Source organism: Heterocephalus glaber, unplaced genomic scaffold (genome assembly GCF_053883595.1).
Source record: "Heterocephalus glaber isolate CG9 unplaced genomic scaffold, H.glaber_assembly_v1.0 deba00001457, whole genome shotgun sequence".
Taxonomy (NCBI): Eukaryota; Metazoa; Chordata; class Mammalia; order Rodentia; family Bathyergidae; genus Heterocephalus; species Heterocephalus glaber.
In genome coordinates this window covers 18321658-18349510 of record NW_028258305.1, presented here as the reverse complement: position 1 = coordinate 18349510, position 27853 = coordinate 18321658, and the positions used below count along the sequence as shown (strand labels likewise).

General features: G+C 35.8%; 1 protein-coding gene and 1 long non-coding RNA gene across 48 annotated transcripts in view; one reads left to right on the top strand and one right to left on the bottom strand.

Annotated features, from left to right (window-relative positions):
- Window positions 1-5141, top strand: part of LOC147826972 (uncharacterized) — a 116401-nt gene extending 111260 nt beyond the window's left edge. Inside the window, exons 3-4 of the long non-coding RNA XR_015452984.1 lie at window positions 4486-4638; window positions 4770-5141. This is a non-coding gene — a long non-coding RNA (uncharacterized LOC147826972). The remainder of the gene's footprint in view (window positions 1-4485; window positions 4639-4769) is intronic.
- The window catches only part of Nrxn1 (neurexin 1), a 1121547-nt gene that overhangs the window by 794831 nt on the left and 298863 nt on the right, over window positions 1-27853 (bottom strand). The gene's annotated exons all lie outside the window — the stretch shown is intronic.

The following is a 27853-nucleotide window of genomic DNA, read 5'->3' as shown; positions in this document are numbered from 1 at the left end:
TTTGGGTTAGGTTAAAATGGAAATGGATTTCTGTTGGGGATATGCAGGTGCCTCTAATGTTTCTGGTCATAAATCTTTCACTTTATTGTGTGAATATTTTCTAAGGAAGGAAAAAGGAAAATGGGTATGTATTAGTTTGGCTTAACTTTGATCTGTCTTGCTGGCTGTCATCACCTTCAGAGAAACTGCATTTTGCACTTAAGCTGTTCTACTTCAGAATAAGTGATGGCCATCCTGTGGGTTTTCTCAGCCGAACAAAAAACATCCATGTGCACTTGTCTTCTGAACCAGAACCCAGATACCCCCTCTCACATTTACAAAATTGCTTTTGGAGAGTCAAACCTGGATGACTTCCGAGCTAGTTAAAAATAATTCTGGGAGAAAAATGCAGTGCTGGTTCTTGGCAGTAGGAACATGAGTAACGTTCAACAGCAGCAGATTCCTTTCAGACGGTTGGATACCCATTTCAACTTCCAAATGTCTTGCAGGAGTTATCCTGTATTTTCAGCTTTCTTCTGATAAACATATTGAAAATGCAGTCAAACAGCTTTTTATCATTTCAAAATTCAAGCTCAAATTTAATCCCTCCCTCTGCCCTGATGAAGACTGGGAAGCTGCTAGGGCATTTTCATTATATCCAGACCTGGCAACAGAACTCCTGGCCTTCAGAAACCTTGACAGCATCATTCATTTAGAACAATGGGATCCGGATCGATCTGGAAGAAGCTCGTGGCAATGAACTCCGGGTACTCATACAGAAGAGAATCTAGTTGGGAAACGTTCCCTCTCCTTCTTTGCCTAGAGATAAAGTATCCCATCATTTGGATTTTAGATCCTGGAAAATCTTATCAATTTTATGCAATTACTAAACATTGCTCACATTTAAATCTCAATAACCAGTTATAGTTGCATAATCCCTGGCCCAATGTTACTATTTTCTAACATTAGTGTGTATCTTATTTCTAAAAGTACAGATTTCTAACTGAACATTTTGTTTTTCATAAAGATTTCAGGTGTTGTATAGAAGCAACTTATTCATCTTTGACTAATATAACAAGGGAATATTCAGTGTTTTAGGACTAACCTAAGAAAATTATGAGGGCAAGTGTTCCTAGGTTGGCCAGCACTCTGCAGATTTGAACTAATATAAATGAAACTGAGTAAAAAAAAAAAAGTAGATTTGAAAAAAATTCATATTTTCTCATATAATGATTCCTAATCTAGCTTTCTCAGGCATTCAGTGAATTGATAAACAGGTACTGCTCGTTCACAAACAGTTTTAACCCGATTTTTAAAAAAATTACAAAAAAAGCAACTGAAGAAACGCACATGCTAACTAAATGTCAATTTTATCAGCATTTGGTTGGAATTATATCAGTTCTGTGTGGCAAGCTTGGCATTTCTTATTTTCCCATTCATTTTCTTTGTGATAAGATTGTTTGGTTGCAGTTACTGGGGAAAAGGTTGAGGTTTCCCTGCCAGACCTTTGCAGCCAGGATAAAAGATTGAAGCACTTGGTAAATGAGAAACCTTGTGGTTTAAGGGCAGTTTCATGACCTGAAGAGGCAGTTCTAAATAACAGACAGGATACATAAATTACACAGGGGAGGGGCCGGGGATTTAGCTCAGTAGTTCCGATGCCTGCCTCGAAAGCGCAAGGTCCTGAGTTCGATCCCCGGTACTAAAAAAAAAACAACATAAATTACACAGGGGAAGCACTCATCTTTCCATAGGCATAGTACCCCTCCCAGGGTCAGCTCCATTACATAAGACAAGAGGTGAGAGCTTACATTCTCCATTCCTCATTTATCTCCACCTTCTCATCACTTTTTCTTCAATAGTACTGCTCAAGTTAAGCCAGTGTAGAGATCCTTGGTTAGATAGAAGAAACCATAGATTACTCTAGCCTGAGTCCAAAGCTAGGCAGTCTCTCTGGAATCATAAACAGGCCTCTGTCTGTGAACACTGTCTTTCACTAAAAGAGAAATCCCCCTACAGACGTTAGACTCCTTGCTGGTTTCTAAGAAGGTTTGTCCTCTGCTCTCGATCCCTCCTGAGCCAGCCTTTCAAGAAGCCTTTGAGAGAGCTGAGGGCAGTGTGGGGCCCTCCTCACAACACCTTCAGCTGGCATCAGTTCTTTCTGTGGGTTCCCCTGTTGATGAACAGGCTTGGCATTGATGAATGGCATGCGATATACACATCCATTTTTCAACAAATATTCACTGAACATCTGTTACTGTTATATGCTTACTAGGTATCAAGGTGCCACATTGAGCGACACATTTTCTGTCCTTATGAGAATTACATGCTACCAAGAAAAAAATACATAAAGCATATGGTAACCAATATTACCCACAACTCTGATAGTTAAAGTGAAAAGGAACACTCAGTGTGCCAGGAGATTACAACAGGATAATGTATTCTATTACAAAGCATCAAGTAAGACTTTCCAAAAGAAGAGACTTATGAACTAAGACTTATTAGGAAGTGACTTAAGAGTGACTCATGATGAAATGACTTACAAAGGGGTGTTCTGCTTACCATCCCAAGTGGGACCCTCTAGAGAAGGTGTCATTTTAGAAATGGGGCAGCATTTATAAGTACCCAGAGAATAGCAGGCACGAACAGGGATTTGGTCACCTTAACTATGACCTGCAGGAATAAGTCAAGAAAACTGAGAGACATGAGAAAATGCTCTACATCTTCTCTTTCCTGGGACTACATTTTGAATTGATAATGGCAGACTTTTTGACCCAGTGGGTAAAGTCTGTTATTCCATGTGAAAGAATGAACTAACCATTGACTCAAGTCCAAGGTTTTAGAACTTTGGCTTATACTAAATTATTCAAACATTCTTAGAAGAGGCAACCACTTGCCAGATCAGGAAATTTCCCGAGTCACAAGAGCACCAAGAACTCTGCTGGAATGGAGGCTTCTTGCTGGACTAGTTCCTAGCAATCTTATTCCAGTGAATAGAGTTTGTGTTGATAAATATAAGACCATACTTTCTAGGTCAATGGATGAGGAAATATCTAGGGGCACCAGAATTACTGACTACAAGTCATCCATCAGAGCCCACGCCATAATGAAACAAGTCCCTCCTATATAAAGAAAGACTGGTGAAAACTGGGAAAGCAGGCAAGGAAGGGTTCTTTTTACATTGTGGATAAACAGACTGTAAGGAGCTGTAAACTTGTATTGTCACTAATGGTAATTCACCTGCCAACTACATATCAGGAAAGAACCTCTTGAACAGATAATAAGTATTCCCTCATAACTGGTTAAGGGCCTTGATATTTTAGCATGCTGCAAAAGGGAAGAAATTTAGAAACTCACATATTGTTCATGTAGTGTATTAACTCTGGACCACTACAGAGAATGGTTCAATTCCTGTTGCTATAAATATACACCCGTCCTTCTCCCATGAGGCACCTCTCCACAACACACATGCCAGCCACACCACACAAAAAGCTCCTTATGAACATTATTCTTTTTTTTTTCCTTAAACTCTTTTATGGTACATTTTAGGTAAACAATACATTTACATTTATCATTGGGTGCTTGTACGGAAAGGAGGGAAAGGAAAAATTATGAGAAAAGAAAAAAATAGAAATGAACATTATTCTTGCTTTGTTTTTTCTATACTTTCAACAACTTATTAGATATCATTAATGTACCCCATGATTTCAATAACAGCTTATTCTTTGGATAAGCTTCAGGCATTTAAATTAATGTCAAATTGACATTTTATATAGCCTTTATATACTTTTCTCATCTTTTAAAAGTTATGAATAAACATTGATAAGTAGTAAAAATAAAATTCACCTTTAGTTTTCATGCACTAAACATGTACCTCTGATTTCATGTTGTTGAGTGGACATATTGGACTGAGCTGGTAAGCATCTAGCCTGAATTTTTATATTTGTGTCTCTGCTGGCAAGGAAAGAGCAAATTTTTATTCGGCCAAAGCTAGTTTTGGTTTTTGACTTTTTAAAACAAAGTATTTGATATGTCCAATTTAATATGCCTTGATAGTGTATTAACTTCCTTTCTGACTGCAAGCAAAACTAACACATTAAATTATAATCAGGTGTAGTAAAACCTTGGAAACCACCTACTAAGAGAATATTTAGTGATCCTTTTAGATGTTGAGATAATGAGGCAAATGACATCAAAACAAAGAAACTAATATATAATAGAAACTCCCCTTATTTAATGGCCTACTTCAGCTTAAAACAATACTCCTGTGTGCATATTCAATAATCCTGGACAAAGACTAGCTTCTATTTCAAGGTTCCACCTAAATCAATAGTTGTTGCCTTTGGTGAGAAAAAGCTTTGGCTAGAATGTTTAACGAAAAACACATTCCCAGTTCCCACCCCCAGAAAGTGTGACACAGATGTCAAGAATCTGCACTTCTGTTCCTCTGTGTCACTGCTGTATGGATGCTTCAGATACTGTTTTGTTTTTGTTTTTTTGAGACAGGGTCCTACTATGTAGCCCAGGTTGGCCTTGATCCTCCTTGCCTCAGCCTCCGGAGTGCTGGGATTACAGGTGTGTACCACCACATCCAGCCTAAAGGACTGCATTTTGAGCAACACTGATTGTTATGGTCTGAGTGTGTCCCCAAAATGTGTGGTAAGAATCTCGTTCCCCAAAAGCACCAGCATTGGGAAGCAGGGCCTAATGGAAGTGTTTTAGTCAAGAGGGTTTTGCTTCATGGATGGATTAATAAGGGTGTATTGGAATGGACTGTCTCCTGCTTTCAGCTACATGAAGATACAACATCCAGCCTGTTTCCTTTTGTGAGCCTGCAGCACCAGATGTCAGTTCCTTGATCCTGGACTTCTCAGTCTCCAGAAGAGTGAATAATAAATTTCTATTCTTTATAATCACAATCGGTGGTATTTTTTTATAGCCATACAAACCAGACTAAGACACTGAAGTACATTATTAATAGTAGAAAAAAGAAACTAGATTATTCTGCATACTTATTTCCAGATGCATGCTAAATACCAAATATTCTATCAAATAACTTGATCTTTACAAAAATATAATGTATTGAATGTTATTAATTCTTTTCCATATTTTCAGAGTTTAACTGGCCAGAGATCCCAAAGTAAATTATGGACATCAGGTCCCAAATCCAAGGTATCACTCAGATTTCAAAGATGTTCCTTTAATTTTCACTGGTACAGTTCTATAGACTAAAGCAATACATTTAATTACTACTTTTTTAAAACTTTCAACTATAAATTTAATTTAAAAAGAAATTCTCAAGTTCATCAAATTTTGAAAACAAAATCATTACTTCCATCAAACTTTGCTTTGTGAATGTTTGATGGTGATGGATACTCTTAGTTACCAATTTTTAGTCAATTTCACAGCTAATCAAAGATCTTGGTTTAATGTAGGCCAAACCAGGCGCTGTGTCTTTACATAGCTTTTCACACTTTTCAAAGGGGTTTTAGATGCATTATCCCATTTGATTCCCTAACAACACTGATATATCACACAAAATAGATGATATCTTTGTCTCTTAATAACAAAAATCACAACAGGTTTCTCTCTTTGTTCCTTAATTGGAGACATCATCATGTAAACCCTTTAGCTCTCACACTCAGAATTTATTTGAGCCTTTTCCTTGCCCTGTGAGCCTGGTGGTTTCATGTCCCTGCATAACCTCATGAGTGGATTCTTCTTCCCAGGAAGCCAGCCTACCAGCCAGCAAAAGTGACATCATAGGGCATCTAACTGAAACACCTTAACATGTTTTTCTCTAGGAAGATACGTTATCACAAACAAATTACTTTCCAATCACGTTGTTAAACATTTTATTCTATGAAGGTATTTTTTACGCATTTCTTTTCCCAGTGTAAAATTGTAGCTTCTTGATTTTCGTGCTTGAATATCTGATAGTCACATATATTAAATTCACACATATATTAAATTTGGGGCCGGGGATTTAGCTCAGTGGTTTCGCCACCTGCTGCGCAAGCGCAAGGACCCAAGTTCGATCCCCGGTACCAAAAAAAAAAAAAAATTTACAACATTATATACTCACTATTGCAAAATTAACCCTATATCCACTTGGAAACAATCTTGTAATGTAATATCTGTACAAAGAGTAGCAGCAGGTTACCAGAGGCCTTTTAACAACAGCATTTTGTGGATTCCACAGAGCCCTGAGCTGGCAGAAGCCCCACATACAAGGTGCTCAAGACAGTCTGGCTGTGGGTGACTGAGTTGGTCCTGAATTAAAGTCAGCACAGACTGTGGAGAAAATCACATTATCTTGTCTCTTTTAGACACACATTGTAATGTCTCCTCATGTTCATTTAATATGTGAGGAGTGAGTGGTTAGAGGTGTGTGTGTGTGTGTGTGTGTGTGTGCGCGTGCATGTGCCTATGTGTGTTATGTGCGTGTCTAATAAAACTTCACAAAGAAATGCAGTGAGAAATTATTTTATCACTAATTAATAAAGGTATTTGCCAAAACATGTAATATCTCATGAAATTTTAAAAGATGCCTGGTCTACTAAGGAGCAATCTCTAAGTAAATGAGTTTTTTATTAAGCTAAAATCATGTCCTTCATGGAGACAGTGTAACAGAACTGTAATATAATATGATTTTCTTATTTTTATTATAACCTAAATATATAGTAAACCAAAATGTTGCTAAATTTCAATTATTCCCCACATAAATATCAAAGGGACCAACATCTATGCTAATATCTAACAATTAGGTACCTAGCTTTTACCTGAAAAATTAGGAGCAAATTATTAAAATATGAGAGAAGGTGACAAGATAGTTGATAAAGAATAGTGTGAAGTGCCATCTGTCTTCCACACCACTGCCTGTCACCAGATCCAGTGGCCAAATTAACTTCAGTCAAGACTAACTAACTCTATTCTATTGCCTATGACAGGTCCCTTGGCTATACAATTTTTACTTTAATCCTCCCAGAAATTGCAAGAGGCCAAATGAAACCTTTCACATATGGCCAGAGGGAGGAGAGAAGAAAGCCATAATTCAGATGTCACTGTAATATGATATAGGAAATTTGTCTCTTGTCAGCATGGCTGCCCAAGAAAGTAACCCTTTCTTAACTCTAGCGCTTAGAAGCTAGGTTGGTGCTTGCTCAACATCTGGGTCATGACTATTTTTCTTCTTTACTGTTCATCTTTAAAATAATAAGTAGCTTCCTCTTTGCATCAATCATTAGCCAAGGTAAGTGTGGTTGTGCATATATATAGTTGCATCAGCTAAAAATAGGTGTTAATTGATCCATTCTCTAGGACCATGTTCAGTGAGTAAAATGCATTGGCTCAGTTAGAAAGAGCAAGTTTCCAGCAAGAATCCAAATGTACTAAATTTCCAATAGATATTCTCATACCTTATGAGATACACTAAATTCTATTACCATGTTCCAACTGTTATGAGTATCCTGGGAAGCAGACTGGAATTGACAGCTGTTAACCTGTGTGAGAGTCAAGATATTGGGCTCCATCATCAATATGAGCAGAATAATGGACAGATTATTCTAACTGTTTGCTTTCACAAATCTGTTAAATAGGTCTGTCTACATTATAAAAATAACTGTACAGTAGAATAAAGGAACATGAAATTAATTGGAAAAAGTTATGTGCTATTTAATCTTAATGCTATAATGACAAAGAAAAGTAACTTGTAACATTTCCAAGAAATTTAGGTTAAAATCTATACATGGATTATTTATTGATAAAAGTAGCAGAATCATGAGCATAAAAACATTATTCTATTTTAAAAATGCAGAGAATATACATTCAAAAATCTCTTCTATTCAAAGGTTGATCCTACCTCCATCCATTCAAATGGTATTTTCTAGCCAGATATGAATTTATTTCTTAATACTATACAGGAAATAGCATCAGTTTTTAGTCATGGAATAATTAACCTGCTGGCAGCTCATGACAGGTGAGGAGGCATGGTGAAGTGAACATGAGATTTAGACTCAATTCTGTATTCACTGTCTATTCAGACATTTTCTACTTTTGTGTCACTGGGTAAGCTTCAACCACTTGACCTTCAATTTTCCTTATGTGATTAAAAGATGAATATTTCTCACAGAGTTGTTACATAGATCAAATAAGAAATTGGATACAAAAGGATTGGCCAACTAAAAATTGCTTTGAACTAATTATCATTATTATTATTAAATGGATATGGAGGGTTTATAAACACGCTTTCTATTTTTGGATATTATATACCTCTTGCAAGTTTATGTCTTCAACCTAATTTCCCAGGAATTTTAATATTCCCCATACTAAATTCCCATTATATTCACTGTATGTGGTCTCATTGTTTCCTGTCTTGTGTGTGCCTGTATGCTTAAACTTTGTTCAGTCCACATGCCATACTGACTTCTTACATCTTTATGATACACTCTCCCTTCTCCATCCTTTAAGGCACAGCTCATGCCCTTTGGTCATTAGGCTCTATCTTTACTGGTCTCTTTTCTAACCCCATTGTTCTAAAGCATTTTTTCTGGGGCCACTCATTTGGCATTTACTATCCCACACCCCTATTACAATTTTCTTTTTCAAGTACTGGGTGTTGAACCCAAGGCTTCACAGTTGCTAGGCAAGCATTCTATCACTGAGCTCCATCCCCAGCCAGCCAGATCTTTATATGTACAATCTCAGGGCCAAAAAAGACCCTTGTGGAAGTTTATCTTCTTTCAGAAATGTTTACCTTAAAAATTTCCTGAGAACCAGTAATAACAAAGTATATTTTGGTTCTACAAATCTTTTCCGTATGTGTATAGGGCACCTCCCAAATTTTGCTTTGCTCCATCCATGAATAAAGTTGGCTATGGATTGACACAAACAATACCACTGCTGGGAAGAAGTGAGGGAAGGGAATGTTCTCAGATTATTGAATATGAAGTAATTCTGCTTTTGAAAATCCAAAGAGAAAGCATTTTTTGGTTTTATTGCAATACCAAAAAATACTTAATAATGTATATGTTTATGAGGAAATCAGGGACAAAATTTTAACTAGTATGCTGAAGTTCACAAAGTGTTTTAATTCAGAATTTGACAAGGACAATAACAAAGGACCCTCAGTAATTGCAATACAATGTAAGGAAAATAAAGCCTTTTAGCAAGGGTTTCAAGCTCAAAAGCTTTTAAAGGTCAAGTGCTGCACATGTGTATGAAGATAAATGCATGGGTGTTCGTGTGTGTGGTGTGTGTGTTGAGAGAGAAAGAACAATTCTAAGTGAAGGAAGTATGGGAAATAGCTCATGAACCTAACAAAAGCCATTGGCATTTATGTTCTTCCTTTCCTCCCTCCCTCTTCTTCTCCCTCTTTTCTTTCTTTCTTTAAATTTATCATACAAAACAGACCATTTTTATCCACTTTATGATACATTGCAAAGGCTACAAAATCCTACAACTTCTTCCATCGTGAATGCATTGAAAGATATCTAAAGCATCAGAGACTTGAACCCTTGTCAGTATAAGGCAGGAGACTGGTAATTTTAATCCCTCAGCTATTATAGTTGTGTTTTACTCTTGTAGAGTTGACTCTATCCTTTAACTGTCATTACTCTCTGTTCGTTAAGTATTTTAGCATAACTGTGAATCTTTGTAAAAGATGGAATGTGGGGGGAAAGAATACTGCTTCATCAGTATAATCAGCTTGTTAAAGCAAAAACAAAAAAATGAAAAAAAGGATTTCTATTTTCAAAAGGAGTTATCTTATTTAAAACAAATTTTATTTGGTTTATTTGATTTTGACTATTAGCATGGAGGTTTCAGAGAAGTTACATAACAACTGAAATTTCAAGTTATAAACTGTAATCTCGAAACCCTTCCCTAGGCCAACTTGGATTTTTTAAAACATTTTCCATGTCCCAGCTCCTTGCTCATTCAGTGGTTCTCTGAGGTCTCCCCATCAACCCAAGAGAAATGCCTGGAACAACAGAAGAGGAAAGGCTGAGAGGAGCCACCAGCCAGGCTCAAACTTGACCCCAGACTTCTGTATAAATACATGCACATATTTTAAAGAGCCAATTATAAAAGTGTTAACATAAATTTCTTTATCAAGTTTTCAGCCTGCAGATAAGGCCTGGATGTCTGACATATGACCTTGCTATAAATCCGTTCAGCATGTGATCTGATGTTTTGATCAGAGGACACATTTTAAATATAACTGACACACACATACATAATGTCTGTTTTAATTTTTTTTCTTTTAAATCTATATTATGAGCCCTTGGACAAATTATAATAGAAAACTTTATTTCAAGGAACTCCCACAGATTAAATAGAGCAGGATTTATGTAAAGCCAGTCCCTAGTATCTTTTCTCGTATTGCTCCTCTTTCCATTCCAAACTGTACATTAGGGTGAGCTGCAATCTTCCAGCTAATTTTCACCATTTGCCTGTTTCTACCCATCTGTAAGCAAACAAAACAGCTCTGGGACCTAAGGGGCTGCTCACTCCCAACAGCTGCCCCGGCTATGGTTATGCTGCATGGATGCTATGGAGACCGGAACAAGAAGCAGCTCTGATCTGGACAGCCACATTCCTACCTGTAGGAAAGGGCTGCTATTTCTTTACAGTACTCAAGAGTTCTCCAGGGGACAGAATATCCACGCCTAACCACAGTACACTCTTTTGAATGTATACACCACACATTTTATAGTCGCCTGCATGACCAAAGTCACAAAGACACTTCCTCAGACTGTTTCTCTGATCCTGCTGTCAAGTCTCTGAATACATAACGATAATTAAGGTTTGGAGAAATGTTAGAACAAGGAGGAAATACCAGGGTGCCAGTTAGCACTCCCTCCTTCCTGCTTGCCTTCTCACATCCCATCACTGAAACCTGAACCAACCAATTAGATGAATGGTCTGATGGTCACTCCTGGATGCAGTTCAATGCCTTCATCTGACTGCAGCTGGTGAGACTGACAATTCAATGCCAGTCTGGAACCTGACAACAAAGACTCTTTTTTCAGTTCCTAGGGTCAGAAATCTCTCCTTGTCCATTTTTGTACCCCTATAAATTTATTTCAAGAGCACTCACGAGGTTTAATTCTATAAAAATAGCCCTGCACTTGGATACTGTGGCCCCAGTATGGCCACTAGATGACTCAGCAGGAGTGGACAGCTGAGCTTCCAAGGGCATTTCCCACATCTGCTCTCTCAACGTACACCTCAAATTCCCTATCCAGTGTGGGGTGCCCAGAGGACCTCTCAATCTCCTTTGGGCTAAAAACTGTGAACTTTTAGCTCAACAGGGTAGATAATCTACAACATTCTTTTATACATCTATCCTTTTATGAAATTAGCTCTAAATTATAAAGGACTCTAGAAAGTATAAGAGCTAAGAACAGAATCCTAACGCATGCATTTCAGAAATACATCCCTTGTACTTTATTACTACAAATATATAGTATTCAAGTTCCTCTGACATGCAGTAACTGCTTTTGTATTTATAGCTATTTAGAGAAAAGAAATAAGAAAGCAAGAGCGACCTCATTTCTCTTGCACATAATGCATTCTCCTTTGCCTCTGCCAAACCACTGAGGACTACATGGGGGATTAAGCTTAAGGAAACCAAGTCATTTTTTTTTTTTTTTTTTTGAAATGGAATGAGTCCTCAGTGTCCACAGGATTTAAGTAAAAGGAAAAGTTATAAGATCATACTTACTACCTCATTTACCAAGAAATTTTGTTGTGTTTTTCACACTTTTTTTTACTTTAAAAAAACTAAGCTTTTTTTTCCTAGTAATCCTTAAGTAGATATTTTTACTCACATTTCATGGACAGAGAAAACTGAAACAGGACACGAGGTTTAGGTATTTACCCAAAGCTATGCCTCTAGAGAGTAGTAGAGCTAACATTAAACACACATTAAACTTTATCTACCAGAGTTAAACTGTAATTGCTACAGTGTGGTCTCAAGAAATGCCCCCTGTTGAAATGAGGCAGCCGTCTGAATTTTCTCTCTGCATTGTCTCCAGCTCTCTACTGCTCTATGAGAGAATGGTGGTCATGATGTAAAGGATATAGTTTCAAGTCAATAAAGCATCCCATAAAAAGACACCATCCATCTTTTGTCAACAGAACTTGTTGAATCTATGTTTATATCAAGCCTGATTCATTGGCTTATGCATATAATTTGAGTAAAATGGCTATCATTTACTGTGTTGCTCTGGAAAAAATGCTGGTGGCAAAACGATTTAAAATAAAGAATCCCAAAGCTGAACTTCTTTACAGCAAAAGAAGGTAGCAAATACATGTACGGCTAACCACAGCACATTGCAGTCTCCTGTTTAGAAGTATGAGCAGAGTACAGAGAGATCGTGAAGGAAGAAGTAATACCATGGCAAATTGGAATCAACATAAATCAGAGTCCATGAACCTTTTAGAGACCAAGTGCACAAACTGCACCCCAAACCCAATTATTGCAAAGTCCCAACACTGCAATTAAACCTGAATACCGAGGTTTTAGTTTACAAAAAAAAAAACAAAAAAACAAACAAACAAAAAAAAACCCCTCATATATTAACATCTTTGGGCTTAAAAGAAAAATACAATAACAGAGCTTTCAATGATACCAACGGCTTTTGATTGTAAGGTAAAAGTTTGCATTTGGCATGCTCTTGCACAACTAATGTAATCTTTGCTGTTGTATGGATGTTGATACTTTGTCAAATCTTGGGTCATACTGTATTAGTTGAGAGCACCACATGCAGCACTTGGGTCATCTGATAAGTCTGTTTCTTGTATTAGATTTGATAGAATTCAAAGCTGAAAACAGCCGCTCTAGAGTAGAAGATGATGCAAACAAAATAAGAAAAGCAATCACAAATTCTTTCATTGACTTAAAATTATTTGGCAGAGAATTTTACAATTAAGGATTTCATTTTCAGAACTACCAACTGTGCTGTCCTTTGTCATCCCTTTATACCTTTTTTTTTTTTTTTGGTACCGGGGATCGAACTCAGGTCCTTGCAGTTGCGCTGCAGGCGGTGAAACCACTGAGCTAAATCCCCGGCCCATCCCTTTATATTTTATCTTCTCTATTTTCTCAAGTGTTGCATGCAGGTCATAGAATTTATCTTTCCAAATAGAGCTTTCTTGAAATTCCAGTAGCTCCAGTTCCAAACTTCCAAAATCTAACCAGTGTATGCAGGAAAGATCAAGTTCTTCAAATATGGGTTTATCTGGAGAAGTAAGAAAATATAGTGTTGTCTCCATCTTATGGAACTATAAAAATCCCTTACTAAAATTCTCCTTTGCAGCTGCTCAATGCCAGAAAATTACTTGTAGATTTCCTAATGGCTTGTAGGATGGTCTGCAAAAATAGGATTTTCTAAATACATTTTTAGATTTGGAAAATATTTCAGCTGCCCACTTGGAAGGTCTAGGGTGACTTGGCTCATGTGCTGACAGAGAGGGCTTTGCATGCCCACGGCAGTATGTGTGCCACAGGTTCGCCACCATTGACCAAATGAATAGCAAGATATTGGTCAGGTTAATTACAGTCCATGTACATGATGGGATACTATGTAACTATGAAAAAATCACACTGCAGAAGAGTATCTAATCATGTTGGAATATTTTTGATATGTACATTCTTAAGTGGACAAGCAAGCTATAAAACACAAGCAATATAATTTCATTTTTTTTAAATGTGAAGAAGTAGTATTTCAATAAATGTGAATAATAGTTATGTAAATGGTAGAGTAATCATCTCTTCTACCTTTTGCTTTTTAATATTTTCTACAGTGGATATTTTTCTTTTGTAGTGAGAAAAATTCAATACATTTTATTTAGAAACTTAAAATTGTTAGCAAATGCTTCACAACAACAAAGAGTATTAATTTGAAATTTCTCCAAATTGAGAAAGATAAAATTCTTAAATGATTAAGATTTATTTCCACAGAGGGCCTCATGAGCTCCAAAGGCCTCACTTTAATAAATCTTCTCATCCTGAATTTCTGCACAGTATTTCACCACCTGCCTCAATTCAAGTCCTCTCCGGTAAGTGGAAGAGCTTCACACATGGAGGACAGTGAACTAGAATAGCTCTCCTAGCAGCAACCTCTGGGAGTGAACAGATCGTCTTGCTGTGCATTGCCATCCAGTGGATGGTTGCTTCCAACCCACATAACAAGTCTCCCCTACCAAGAAGGTGACACTTCTATTTTCTCTGCCTTGGTATTATTCTCTGCAAGTATGAAAGGGACAAAAAAGCAAGAACCCTCCAAGATCAATAATTGGACAGGCTTCAGGAAAGAAATATGAGGAAATAGTTGCCAGGGTGAAATGCAAAGTGAGATTTGGTGTGAAGAAGTGATTGACCAGTTTGTGGATGAAAGCTTGGAGGACTGGGGAAGGATGGTGCAGACCTTGCCAGTTGGAGAATTGTTGCCCAAAGCAACATTTAATTATGGCCAAAATGCCCATGTCTTTTAGAACAATATGAATTATTGTTATTATTTGGGAGGTCAGGACTATTAACAAACAGCAAGTCTAGAAGAAAAGCCAAAATCTGTATGGAATACTTTCAATACCTCTGGGCCTACTTGTCTGAATTGAAGAACTAAAGAAAGACTTATTTATAAAGTTACCCAGAGAGCCTGGGTAAGGGTGAGTGTCTCCCACTGGCTGAGCATACATCACCAGCAAGCTCAATGGAAGAGGAGACTACTTCTGAAGAGGGCTGTGAATAATCTGCTATGTACCAACCATTATGTGTTGTTTTTTTCCCAGGGTACACTGAAAAACAGCATAATCTACAATGCTAATATATCACCAGGTTACTAATATGACACGAAAGCAAAGAGATGACAGGTAACCAAGTTCTTGCATTTGTTTAATGCTTTCTTTCTGGTTGTAGATGAATGTAGGATGCCCACTGTTTCAGATTTATTCAAATAAAAGATTCATTGTGACAATCTTTATTTACTTTTGTTGCACTAAAATCCAGAGTTGTGTTTACTCATAAGCATTTCTAAGGTGTCAGTCTCTAAATTAAACTACAAAGAATTTTAAATTTAAGATAAGCCTGCTCCAAGGTCTTAATAGTATCCTATTCAAGACCATTAAAAGTTTTAAAAGCAGCACATATAAGGTGCCTACATCCTCCCCACAAAGGACAAAATGATGATATGTTCCCTAGAAAATCATTTCACAAGCACTGAAGTCCTTTCTGGGGAGGAGACTTTAGATACAGTTTCACTATTTGGGTAAATAATACTGAACTTTTATCTCCACATTGATACCCTCAATATCAGTAAATTAAGATTTAATATTAGAGATTTTTAATCCACTATTCATAATTCCAATAATTTTCAGTTTTTGCTATTAATATGAAGTCGAACTATCTCATGCATATTAGTGGATGAATGCATTTAGTCATTTAATCATAATATATTAATCACAGGTCGTATGGCTTCATATAGTGAAAAAATTTTTGGACTAGTTTAAAATTGTGAGTTTACAGATAATATATAAAAACTAAATTATCTGGACATCTAAAGGAGCAAATAAAATACAACTAATATTATTTTAAAATAGTAAGTAAGTAGGGGCAAGTAGGGGGAAAATGGGGTACATGTATAGAAGTAACAAGGTACTATTCTCTCACTCACTCATTTGCTCAACATATTTATTATGTATCTAAAATAGTGAAAAATATCTCAAAGCATCTAACCTCCTGGTACTATCTCCTTTATTAGCAAGATAAGCAGTAATTATCTGCTGCATGTTTAGATTTCAGTCACTGTTAATACTGGCCGCTTTGTATGTGAATTACAGGGCAATGGGAAGAGAAGGTCTGATTTCTAATGCAATCTCTATGTGACATTGGCCTCCCATTTTACCTCTGAAAAACCTAATGAAATGTGTCATCAGATGGCTTCCAATATCTATTTAAGTTATAAAATTCTGTCATTTTGTGTTTCTTCCCAAGATAAAAAAATGTTTTGGGTCATCATAGTGTTTATAAAAGTGCAAAATTCTCAACAGTTAGACAAAAACCAACAACTTTGACTAATAGCAATCAACAGCAGGGAAAGGTAGGACAGGGTTCACATGTGAGTGAAGCAGTGATGGGCAGCTCCAGGCAAAGTTCATGGGAAGAATCTCCACACTGATTGCAGCCATTCTGAACAGTCCCAGACATGGCACATAAATTACAGAGAAAATGATCCACAGATCCTTTCCGGAAAATCACAACTATTATCATGATGTTAACTGGCTAATTTTTCCAACACAAGGGGCAAATGCATTTATAAAAAACATAATCACTTGGAGGTACACATAGGAAATGCACTTCTTAAAATGGCTAATCTGAGGCTATTCTACTAAATAATGTAAACAAAAACAAAAACATTACATATTAGTTTCCTTATCTGTATAGAATGATAAATGTTTTAGCTAATCTTCATTTGTTAAGCTTTCTTTATAGAAAACAGAAAAATACCTCAGAATTCACATCTCATATAGACATGGACAAACCTCATTAATATTAAAGATAATACAAATATAAACTTAGAATTAACCATGTTTGGATTATCTAGTAGTTTCATTAAAGAACAACAGAGCATGGAGTTGATTTCAAAAAAGAATTTATTTCTAATTGCTTATGATACAAATAAACCAATGGCATAATACTTCTCAGAATCATAGAAGCTTTGCCATGGGGTGTCCTGGGTTCAGCTTATTATTCTTCAGTTGGTGTGGATCATATTCCTCACATGATGAACTTACTACTGTTGTCACTTAGCTGTTTAGGTATTTATCAAATGTTAGTGTTAATATGATTACTCTGTGTTTTCTCTTGCTCAAGTAATCCCTTAACTCTAATTATCTGCACATGACTTATGTTTTCCAACATTTTTTCAACACTTCCTTGAATTAGATAAAGATAAAGATAAACAAGCTCTCTGAGCTTGTTTTCTCATCTATAATATGAAAATAATAATAGCTATGTCATAAAATTTTTGTGAAGAATAATTTAGATAAAAATAATGATGGTAATAATGTGCTAAATTTATTTTTAAATAAATTAGCTACAATGTGCTAAAATCATTTTAATTGTGGTACATTAGTTAATTTGTTTATTCCTAACAGTAACCCTACAAAATAGGTCTTATTATTATCTCCATCTTGTGGTGGAGAAAACAGAGTTATAAAAAGGCAAAAATAATACTCCCAAGTTCACACAAAAAGTTTTCCATGAGGTAAGGATGAAAGTCACCTTGACATTGTATTACTTCCCTTTATCAATAAACACATTTTCACCTTGACTCGCGATTTGAATAAAACTCTAAAGTAGTCATTTCAAGCTCTTAATTGAATTAGGAGTTTCAGACACCCACATAAATTTCGTCAATTCTAAATAAGTTAAATTGATCTTGTACTTAAAGAAAAATGAACAAATGATATTGAATTTTAATGCAATGGATTCGTATGTCATAGTCATAAATATCATTTGCCTAATGTAAAATATATTAAAACATGGCTAGAAAAAGGCAGAACTAAATGAGTAACAGTTTACACATTTTTAAATGCTTTTGGAACTCACAGAAGGGATCAGATGTAAACTGAAGTTTGGAAGCTCTACAGTTCATCAAAACAGAGAAGATTAAAAAACTTACATGGCCGGGAATTTAGCTCAGTGGTTCCACTGCCTGCCTTGCAAGGGCAAGGACCCAAGTTCAATCCCCGGTACCAAAAAAAAAAAAAAGATTATGGAAAATTAAAAACAAAACAAAACAAAAAACAAACAACTTACAAAACAAGAATTATAAAGCAAGGGCTGGGGGTTTAGCTCAGTGGTGCCACCACCTGCCTCACAAGCGCAAGGTCCTGAGCTCGATCCCTGATACCAGAAAAAAAAAAGTTTTACAAAGAATTATAAAACATCTTTTAAAAGTTATCGTTCATCAAAGTGCCTTATGTTTGAAAAGAAATAATACCTTATTAAATTACATTTAAAATATTTTCCTAAAACAAAACTGCTACTCACAAAGTCACATGTCAAACTATTCCCATTTTATTCTAAACAAGATTTTGATCACAATATACACAATTTTTGAAGACAGATTCAATTCACTGATGCTATAATATCAGTGCCTGGGTCATAGCTGGTAATCAATAAATGCCTTCTTTTAAAAAATTTGGAAATTAACTCCTGCAATTTTACTAACAGTATGAATCATTACACAAACACACACACATACACACACACACACATTTTCCTGTAGCTAAAATTGATTTTTACTTGTTTTTTCCTACCAAGAACTCTATCAAAAATTGATCATATGATTCCCCAAAGATCAATAACTCTATTTGGAGAAATAAAAAATTTTAACACTTAGATAAGGATTTTCAAATACAAGAATAAAAATATTGATTAGCATAATGAAAAAATAAAAGCATTTATAAAGTGATCTAAGCACTTCCATCTACTAAGAAGATTTATATTTTTAATTAAATCTATTACCAAGGTAATATAGGTGAAAAAGATATTGGCTCCACTGTCAGAGTTAATAAAGCTAGCATTCATTGCATGAATCAGGAGAAAAAAGACATTAAATACGAAAAGGTGGGCAGGGTGAAGGAAGAATATTTAGTAGAGCAGCAATCCCCATCCCATTGACAGATCTCTGAATTATTGCAGTTATTAGTAATCAATAAAACATCTTTTTAGAAATTAGGGAAAGGTTATACTTTATCAAGAACCATTATTTCCATCTTTAGAAAATTGTCCAAACATACTATGTTGGAACTAGTTTCTGTAGTACTCTGTCCCTTAAAATTCTTGTGTATATATACAACTCAATGACAATTGTAATGCAAATTATACCTCCCTAGACTCAAAACTGACTGCCATCCTCAGCACAGAGAATTCTTTTCTTTGTCATATACACATATATGGCCTATGATGTTCTTTCACTATGAAGGCAGATCCTAAAAATTTGGCCTACAAATGATTTCTCAAAGACTGATTCCTACTCTTCTCAGCATTTCCACCTATCCTAAAACATCAACTGCCAATAAGCTAACAATCTGCTTTAACTTTATATAAGCATTTCTGAGCTTCAGAAAGTTTAAAAAGTATCTTTCTGACTTTCAATTGCAGGCAAAATTGTTTTTTCTGGAAATGCAGAAAATCACCATCAATTGATCTCAATCTCTAACTATCTATCTATCTATCTATCTATCTTATCCATTCTATATTTCCTTAAAATTATATTTTGGCATCAGTATAACTTGGTATATCAAAACATTTTTGGTTTGAGTATATTTTGCTGTTACTGAATGTCCTTGTCAGATGCACTAGTTTTTGGAATTACCTGTTGTTATGGCTTGTATCTAGATGTCCCCCCAAAGCCTCATGCACTCATAGGTGTGGCTTTTGGGAGGTGGCTGGATCATGGGTGTGTGATAGTGGATTAAGGGTGGGTGATACCTGGATCAGTCCCAGGACTGGATTAACATAGTTCTTGGTGTGGTTGAATAGATTTACTTAAGAGGTAAGCCCCACTCTGGTGTGAGTGGCACCAACCAATAGGCTTGTTGCCTGGATGGAATATACAGAGACAGAAAGAAGGAGGCTCAATGCTACCTGTGTTCCACATCTTGGGCTGTTTTCTCCTCTGCCATGCCACTCTGCCCTACCTTTCTACGTTGGAGCCAGCTGACCATAGACTGAAACCTCTACAAACTGTGAGCTAAAATAAATCCTTCCTCTTTTAACTTGTGGGTATTGGGTATTTTGTCTTAGCAGCAGGAAGATAACTAAGACACCAGTGATCATCTGGTATTTAAATGGGGCAAGGTCTGCCTGTCAAACAGAGCAAATGATCAGCTGGACACTTACAGTACTGCTCTTCAGGGCAACACTGGTTACCCAAGACAGTTCTCAGCCCCCAGTAATACAATTTCTACCTATCAACTAAAGGACTGGTATTTTATTAAAATGTGGGCTAGTCTACTATAAGAGTAACCATGAGTTTATAAAGCTAGTATGTTTACTCAATTCTCCTTTGCTCTGACCCAAAGAGATTTGATTGCATGGTTTATAATTTTATTTGGCACACTGTGTTAGAAATGATTACTAGCCATCATTTCTAGAAGGATCTAATATGCTACGTGCAACTGTGAACCCCTCCCACACAAACATAGAATAACATTCTTTTACTGCTAATATAACACATTTCCAAACTGGATAGAGCATTATGGTCCCTCTAATTTAATAGAGATGTCTAACTTGTTTCTATATGAAATAATTTTTTAAAATTGCATTCTTTTAATTTTTTTATTTTATGAAAAAACAAAATTTTATAATCAGGTATTAAGACAATGACAATAGGGCTGGGAATCTAGCTCAGTGGTGCCACTGCCTGCCTTGCAAGCACAAAGACCAGAGTTCAATCCCTGGTATCACACCCCAAAAAAAGAATAACAATAGTTATTATACTGCATATCATTATTTTCAAAGTAGTTACTCAAAGTACAAGATATAAACCAAAAAGATTCTTATAAAAAAGCAGAAAACAGGGGGCCGGGGATTTAGCTCAGTGGTTCCGTCGCCTGCCTCTCAAGTGCAAGGTCCTGAGTTTGATCCCAGGTACAAAGAAAAAAAAAAAAAAAAGCAGAAAATAACACAAATCATTATTTTCAATGAACTAAGATAATCTAGTAATATAAATGAAACCAATTAACATATATATTGAAATATTTTTAAAACAATGGAATTTGTAATTTGGAAATATTTGAACTTCTCCCTATTTATCTTTTTCTATTTCGTTCTTTGTGATTCTAATGTAAGAAAAATGATGTGATATTTGGGCGTGTGTCTAACTTATTTCACCTAATAATATTGTGCTCTCCAGTTGCATCTATTTACCTACAAATGCCAGAAATTTATTGTTCCTTATGGCACCATAGTACTCCATTGTGTATAAATACCAGTTTCCTTATTTATTCATCTGTTGATGGACATATAAGCTGTCTCCAAGATCGAGCTATTATAAATTGTGCTGCTATAAATATGGCTATGCATCAAAATTGCATTCTTATGTTATAATTTTCTAATTTCTAACAGTTATATCATTATTAGCATAAACTCTGTTCTCTAATTCATAATTCTCTGAGACTGGAGGAGCTTTGTAATCAAATCATTAGTCTAGAAATTAAGTTCATATTTAATAATTTCATCATACACCCTTTACGCTACACATATTACAAACTTTGTCTCATTTGATCCACTCAATATTGATTTTTGGGGTTAGGTAATCATTCCCTTGCCTGGATGAGAAGGTATCATGAAGTATTAAGGTTGTGCAATGGTAAGGAAAGATGAAGAAAGTGTAAAGATCTACAGAGCAAGGGCCTCAATCCAGGTAGCCTAGTGGAGACCTGGAGTCCTAAGCACAGTGGGAGACTGCTCCACTGCCCCTGCAGAGGGCTTCTGGGCACTGTATTCTGGGGCAGAGTGATAGGGAACACAATGAATGGATGCTTTCTGCTTCCTGCTGTGATGAGCTCCACCTGTCTTCAAGGCTTCCTTTCATCTATCAGCACTGCCTAGCTCTCCCTCTGCATAACAGATGCATCCCTGGAGGAGGTGGAGGGCTGCATCTGACACCACCAAATTCACACCGAGCTCTGCACTCTCCCTGACAACTCTATTCATCAGCTTCCTGTTTTCTGATGCACAGTCTTCTTCAGCTTTGGTTTTGGAAGTGAGGCTCAAACTCTGTGTTCTTCTCTGATTCCCTGGGATTCACACAATGCCTCCTTCTGCATGACAGAGAGGCCCTGGCTCATTATCCACAGCTGCTGCTGAGTGAGATTTCATCCTTTCTAAAGACCTTCTTGACTAAAGCAGTTCTCTTTACCTTTGTCATCTCGGAACCACTCCAGGAGACAGATGAGGCACCCAGCATGCTCCATTTCCATAAAATTTCCATATTAATAGGAACACAGGCCAGTATCTTGAGGATGACATTGAAGAAAAGTTTGTTCACATTATACAACATAACTCTACTAGATCTTACCAGTGCACTCTTACAGCAATCCCTTTTCTCTAAACTGAAAGAAATGATTTTATGTGTTATTTTGGAAGATTCTTATGTTCTACCATTTGTTAAATGTCCTATTGTCATGCTGACTGGCAGTGTGAGATGACAATATTGTCAGATCTAGCAAAGATTCATTAGAGCCACAATAAAATACCATGTCTTGAGAGACTATTGTAATATAAAAAGAAAATCGGGCATAACTTTAATGAGATTTCTTAGACTGTGTCCTTTTGCCTAAAAGAAACCTGTTCCTTCTAGTCAACAGGGAATCGAAGCAGAGGCCTTTCCAACCTTCTCTTATTATCAGTTCAAAGGCAAGTGTAGCCCTCAAAGAGAACCAAAGAAGATTCCTTGACTCTCTGAGATAGTATGCAATTTATTGTGAGGTAATGCACTGACCTATGATAACTTCTTTAGTTTCTCCTACCTTGACTTCAAATTTCCCGTATCTCTCTTCCTATGATGGGATTCCCTCTCAGATTTCTAGTTATATCCTTGACAGAAACTTGCACAAATTTCTCATTGCAACCTCCTTTAGGCCTTGTGATTCCTGGCCTTTTCTAATCTTTGTTGTAGCCCTGAAAATTGTAAATTAAAATTTGTAAGAAGTCAAACACGGTGACACTGGAAGGCTGAGGACAAAGTATAAATTCTACCCAAGCTTGGGCAGCTTAGCAACCTAGATTCTGCCTCGAAATAAAAAATTAAAAGGGCTTAACAGTGCAAAGGCCTTGGGTTCAAACCAGTGCTGAAAAATAAATTTAAAAACAACAATGAAATTAAACTTTAATTACTTGCATAAAATACATATTTTCCTTCCATATAAAAACAAACACACCCCAACTCAAATAAAAATGACACGAAATTGCAATAAGACACATGGTTAATTTAAGAACTGGAATGATTTCTTAAAATAACGAGAATGACTGAATCTACTACAAAAACTGAACAGAAAGTTGTTAAGTTAAAAATAAATTGTATTCTAATTATTCTTTTTTTTTTTTGGTACCAGGGATCGAACTCAGGACCTTGCACTTTCGAGACAGGCAGCAGCACCACTGAGCTAAATACACAGTCCTCTATTCTTTTGTAGGTTATTTGCTTGAGATTTTAAATACTTAGATAAACTACCAATTCTTGGTGAACAGAGATTTTAAAGGTAGAGATGTCATCAAGGAGAAGGACTCAGTATGAGGGGGGAAAGGGCAGTTACCTGGAACCTCGCCAACAGCAGAAGCACCACTGATTTCTAGTGGCGGCTCTGGGTACTGGAGGACCAGGGCACGGATAACTGGGTGTCACTGTGCACATCTCCAAGCCTATCTCTGACTGCTGAGCTCAGAATCTCTTAGCACAGCACACAGCTGTCTGCGGTTCACACAAGCTCTCGAGTGACTGTGTAACCAAGTTAGAAATATTTTCATAGCTATCTATTTTGGGTAATCAATCCAAAGCCTTATTAAAGATACAAACCAGTACTTTTATATTTCAGGAATCCTTCTATGCAGTTTCTTGATTTATATTAGGCATGCCTTGTTTTCTTTTGGCTGCTAGACCAAAGGCCCACATTCTTCATTTTATATTTAGGCTACATACTGTTGTTGTCAGAGAAAAGGCTACTTGAATTTCATTAGAAATGTCTTCCTCCATCTGGGTCATAAAAGTTAAGTGTGATCTTTAATATTTTGCATTTTAAAGAAATGTCATGCATGTATGTGACTGAGTGCTTACATCTATCACCTTTCAGGTGGGACATAGAATCACATGTACTTTTCCCACCTATAATGAAATAGAAAGGTGATCACTTAAAAAGAGAATTCATTTCCCATATTCTTACATATATATGTATACATACACATGAAAAACGGTGTGTGTTTTTGTCCAAGAATGAAGAAAAGTGATAAGGAAAGTGAAAACACAATAGTCAATTTATTAAAGGAAAGAAAGTAAGTTTCTGGTAACATTCTGTTCTGAACTCAATGTTCTCAGCCAGTAATTGAGCATCATAATTACTATTAGAACAGAAACACTTGCCTGAAGTCAGTGATCAGCTGCTAAGAGAAGCAGTCACCAATATCACTAGAGTAATGGGAATAACCAACCAGGGAAAGCAACATGATCTGTATTTCTTACTGATGAAGCATAGAATACTGACATCGTGTTCTCTTTCTAAAAGTTTGCACTTGTTCTGAATTATAAATAAATAAGTATTTATCAGCTTGTTGTATGGAAAGAAATCTGCCTGCTTCATAATTCTCTGACATTTAATGTGAAATACAGTAAAACTAGTTTTACCTTAATTTTTATTTAAACCTACCTTCCCCAAAAAAGTTTTTTAAAAGGTCAAGTATGATTATCTATGGCAACATATTTTGTAGACCTTTACTCCCTGTTGGTGTTTATCACTTGCATCCACCTCCTCATGCCCATTTTTATATTTGCGGGATTCATCTCACTTAGGATCCAAAATACTCCTAAATTAAACTAAAACATAGAATAATCAAAGCTGTGCCTAAATGCAGAAGGGTCCCCCTCAGTAGATTTCCTTCTAGTACAGAGGATTCTGTTTTCTGATACACATTCAAGGTTTATGTATTATTACATCAATTAGCTCAGATTCCAGTGTGGCCAGTACTTTCAAAACCAGACATTAGTTTGCTATTCCTAACTAAAAATATGGCAAGCTACCCCAAGAATAGAACTATTAATGTAATCATCCTGACATTCACTGAATGAACTATCAATGAGGGGAAAGCCTCTGTTAATTTTACCATAAATAAACATTTAACATTTCAGAGCTTTAAATGATGCAAACGGGAAACATTTGTGTAGACAGAAACTGGTTTTACTGCTGTCTGCATCAGCAGTTTGTTAAAGTTGCCAGGTAATGGATCAGTAAATTTATAGAAAATCAAATTTAATTGGATAAATTTACTGACAAAACAATCCAACATTAGATAAAAATTGAGAAATAACTTATTTTTAATTGCTCAGATTTTAGACTGAGCTGAAATTTTGCTTAAATTATTAGTTTCCCTTCTATTATCATAAAGGAAAGGAGATTTAAAAACAAAAAAAAAAAATCCTAATGATTGCTTCATTTACAATGGGAAATAAGCATTAAGTGATTAACATCCACTAGCAACAAATGAATAATTTAGTTATCTCTGTAGACACTTCTATTTCCTTGCAGTATTTTGCTCCTTTAGCTAGAACAGTAAATAATACAACTGCACTTAATAATGAAAAGGTAAATACAGCCAGGATTTGTTATTATTATTTTTATCACATTACCAGAAACGGTTTTTGGAGAAAAATATCAATGTGGACTGGGAACTGGCATGCTCTTTCTAAACTGCTTATCATGGAGAAGATTAATACTCCATAATGCAGTTTTGATCATGATCAACCATTGAAATTAAGTTAGATTAAAGGTCATTAACTCTCAATGGTTATTAAGACATTTTAAGACATTTAACTAGCAAAGATGCTGTTTTCATTCTGGTTTCAAACTAGAGCTATAATATATATTTTTAAGAAACTCCAACTACCTATGAATTATATTTTCTTTTTCATGTTTGTATACTTATGGTTATATGTGTTTGGGGTATAGTTCTGAGATGTTTACGCTTAAAGTTATTTATTTATCTTGACTATTAAAGGTTATGCTGAATCCAATGTTCTAAACTAGGGGTAACTTTGCCCTATAGTGGTCTTTGGTATTATCTAGAGACTTGACTTTTCTCTTCTTTTCTTTTCCTCTTCTCTTCTCTTTTTTTTTTTTTTTTTTTGTAGCAACTAAGGGGCTGCTATTGGTATCCAGTGAGTAAAGAAAGGGCCAAGGATTCAACTAACTATCTTACAATACACAGTCATGGCCCCATAGCCAGAAAGTATGAGGACCCAAATATCAGTTATGCCAGCCCTCAAGAACCTTGTCCTAAACCTTTAAATTTGTTCCCATTCAAGCAAATTTCTTACTTCAGAAAGAACATTTTAGTGGAACATAAATGTAATGTAACACAAATTACAAAGTACCTAGATACCATGTTTTAATACTACATTATTGCAAGTAAATGCTGTGGCTTGGTGGTACCTTTTTTACCCAGTGCTGCTGGATGGGTTATTGTGAATCCATAAAAAACAAGGGCAGGTCATCATTTCAAGATAAAATGACTGAGATGAAACTTCAATAGCCCTAAGTGTTTCATTGCTCTTTTTTTCCTTTTCTGTGACAATAAACATCATATTTATGATTACTTTCTGTTTTGCTAGGTGTGAAGACAGAATTCTAATGAACCATCAAACATCATAAAAAGAACGAAGGAACAAGCACCTGGCTCAAAGGTCCACTGCTTGCTCAGATGAGGTTTTAAATTCAGTCTGGCAGTCTACATAAAACAAATGGGCTGTAGAGAAATGCTTTTTCTGGCACCGTATGTATGACTTAAAATATTTCCCACCAGGAAAAAATAAAGCAAACACACACATACATCCTAAAAAAAACACTCTTCTTTATACTATTGGTTAGAATGTCAGAGCAGAAGCATTTCAAAGAACAGACAATATGCTTTAGGACTAAATTAATATGAGTTATAAATCCAGAGAGCAAAAAAATGGAGGACTTCAATAAGTCTAAATGTCAACAAATGAGAAAGTTAAAGATCAGCCTTTTAATATCCACTAAGGCTCGTTCTGAGGCTACCATATACTTATCTGTATATAAAAATACAATTTACCTCAGGCCAGGGATTTAGCTCAGTGGTACCGGACCTGCCTCGCAAGTGCAAGGTCCTGTGTTCAATTCCCAGTACCGCAAAAAAAAAAAAAAATTCACCACAATATGAAAGATATATGGAAAGGTTACTTATCTGGACTTGACCACTGTAGTGAAATGGTGCATATTTAAAAGTTTACAAACAAAAGGCAGAATTTTAAACTTGGCAGAGTTAACAGGCCTCTCTTTTATTGCTAATCTTAAATAAAAATTTACATTGATAAAGATGTCAAAACATAATTGCCTCTGTAAAATATTTTGGAGAAAATCTCATCAGGTTAATATATACACATTTTATACTTTAATTTATTTATACTCCCTCTGCTACAAAAATATTTTATAAGGCACATCTGACTTAAAAAGATGAACACAAATAGCAAGGAAGAAATAAACTTATAAATACTATGAAATTAACCAAGAATATAAGAAAAGAGAAAACCAAGATAATAAGATGGAAAGAGGAATGAAGGGCTTAAGAATTAAGTTCCTAGATACTTCAGGACTGGATCATATATTTGACTCTCGTTTTTTGAAAAATGTTTTTAAGTTTGCTCAGTGAGGGAGAGGAAGGGGGGAAAGGGAGGGAGAGAGAAAAAAGAAGGAGCCTGGGTTCTTTTATTAGGGAATTAAAAAAAGACACTGGATTCCATTAAACTAACATTCTGTGCATATTTTTCTCCTTTCATCTAGAATACCTGTTTAATCCACTGGAAATTTTGCAACTATGAGATTATATATCAATAAATGACTACAAAATATGAGCCCAGTAGACATCATAATCCCTCACTGTGGCAACACTCTTGCTCCTATTTTTTTCATCATCCTATCTAAAAGTTCTAATCCTGTTATAACTCAATGATTCCTTTTTATCTCCGCATTGCCCATGACCTTCACTTTGTGTCTATACTGAGATGCCTCATCCCAGATAGATACCTTCTCTTAAGTCCAGATCCATGGGTCTAACTACTTACTTACG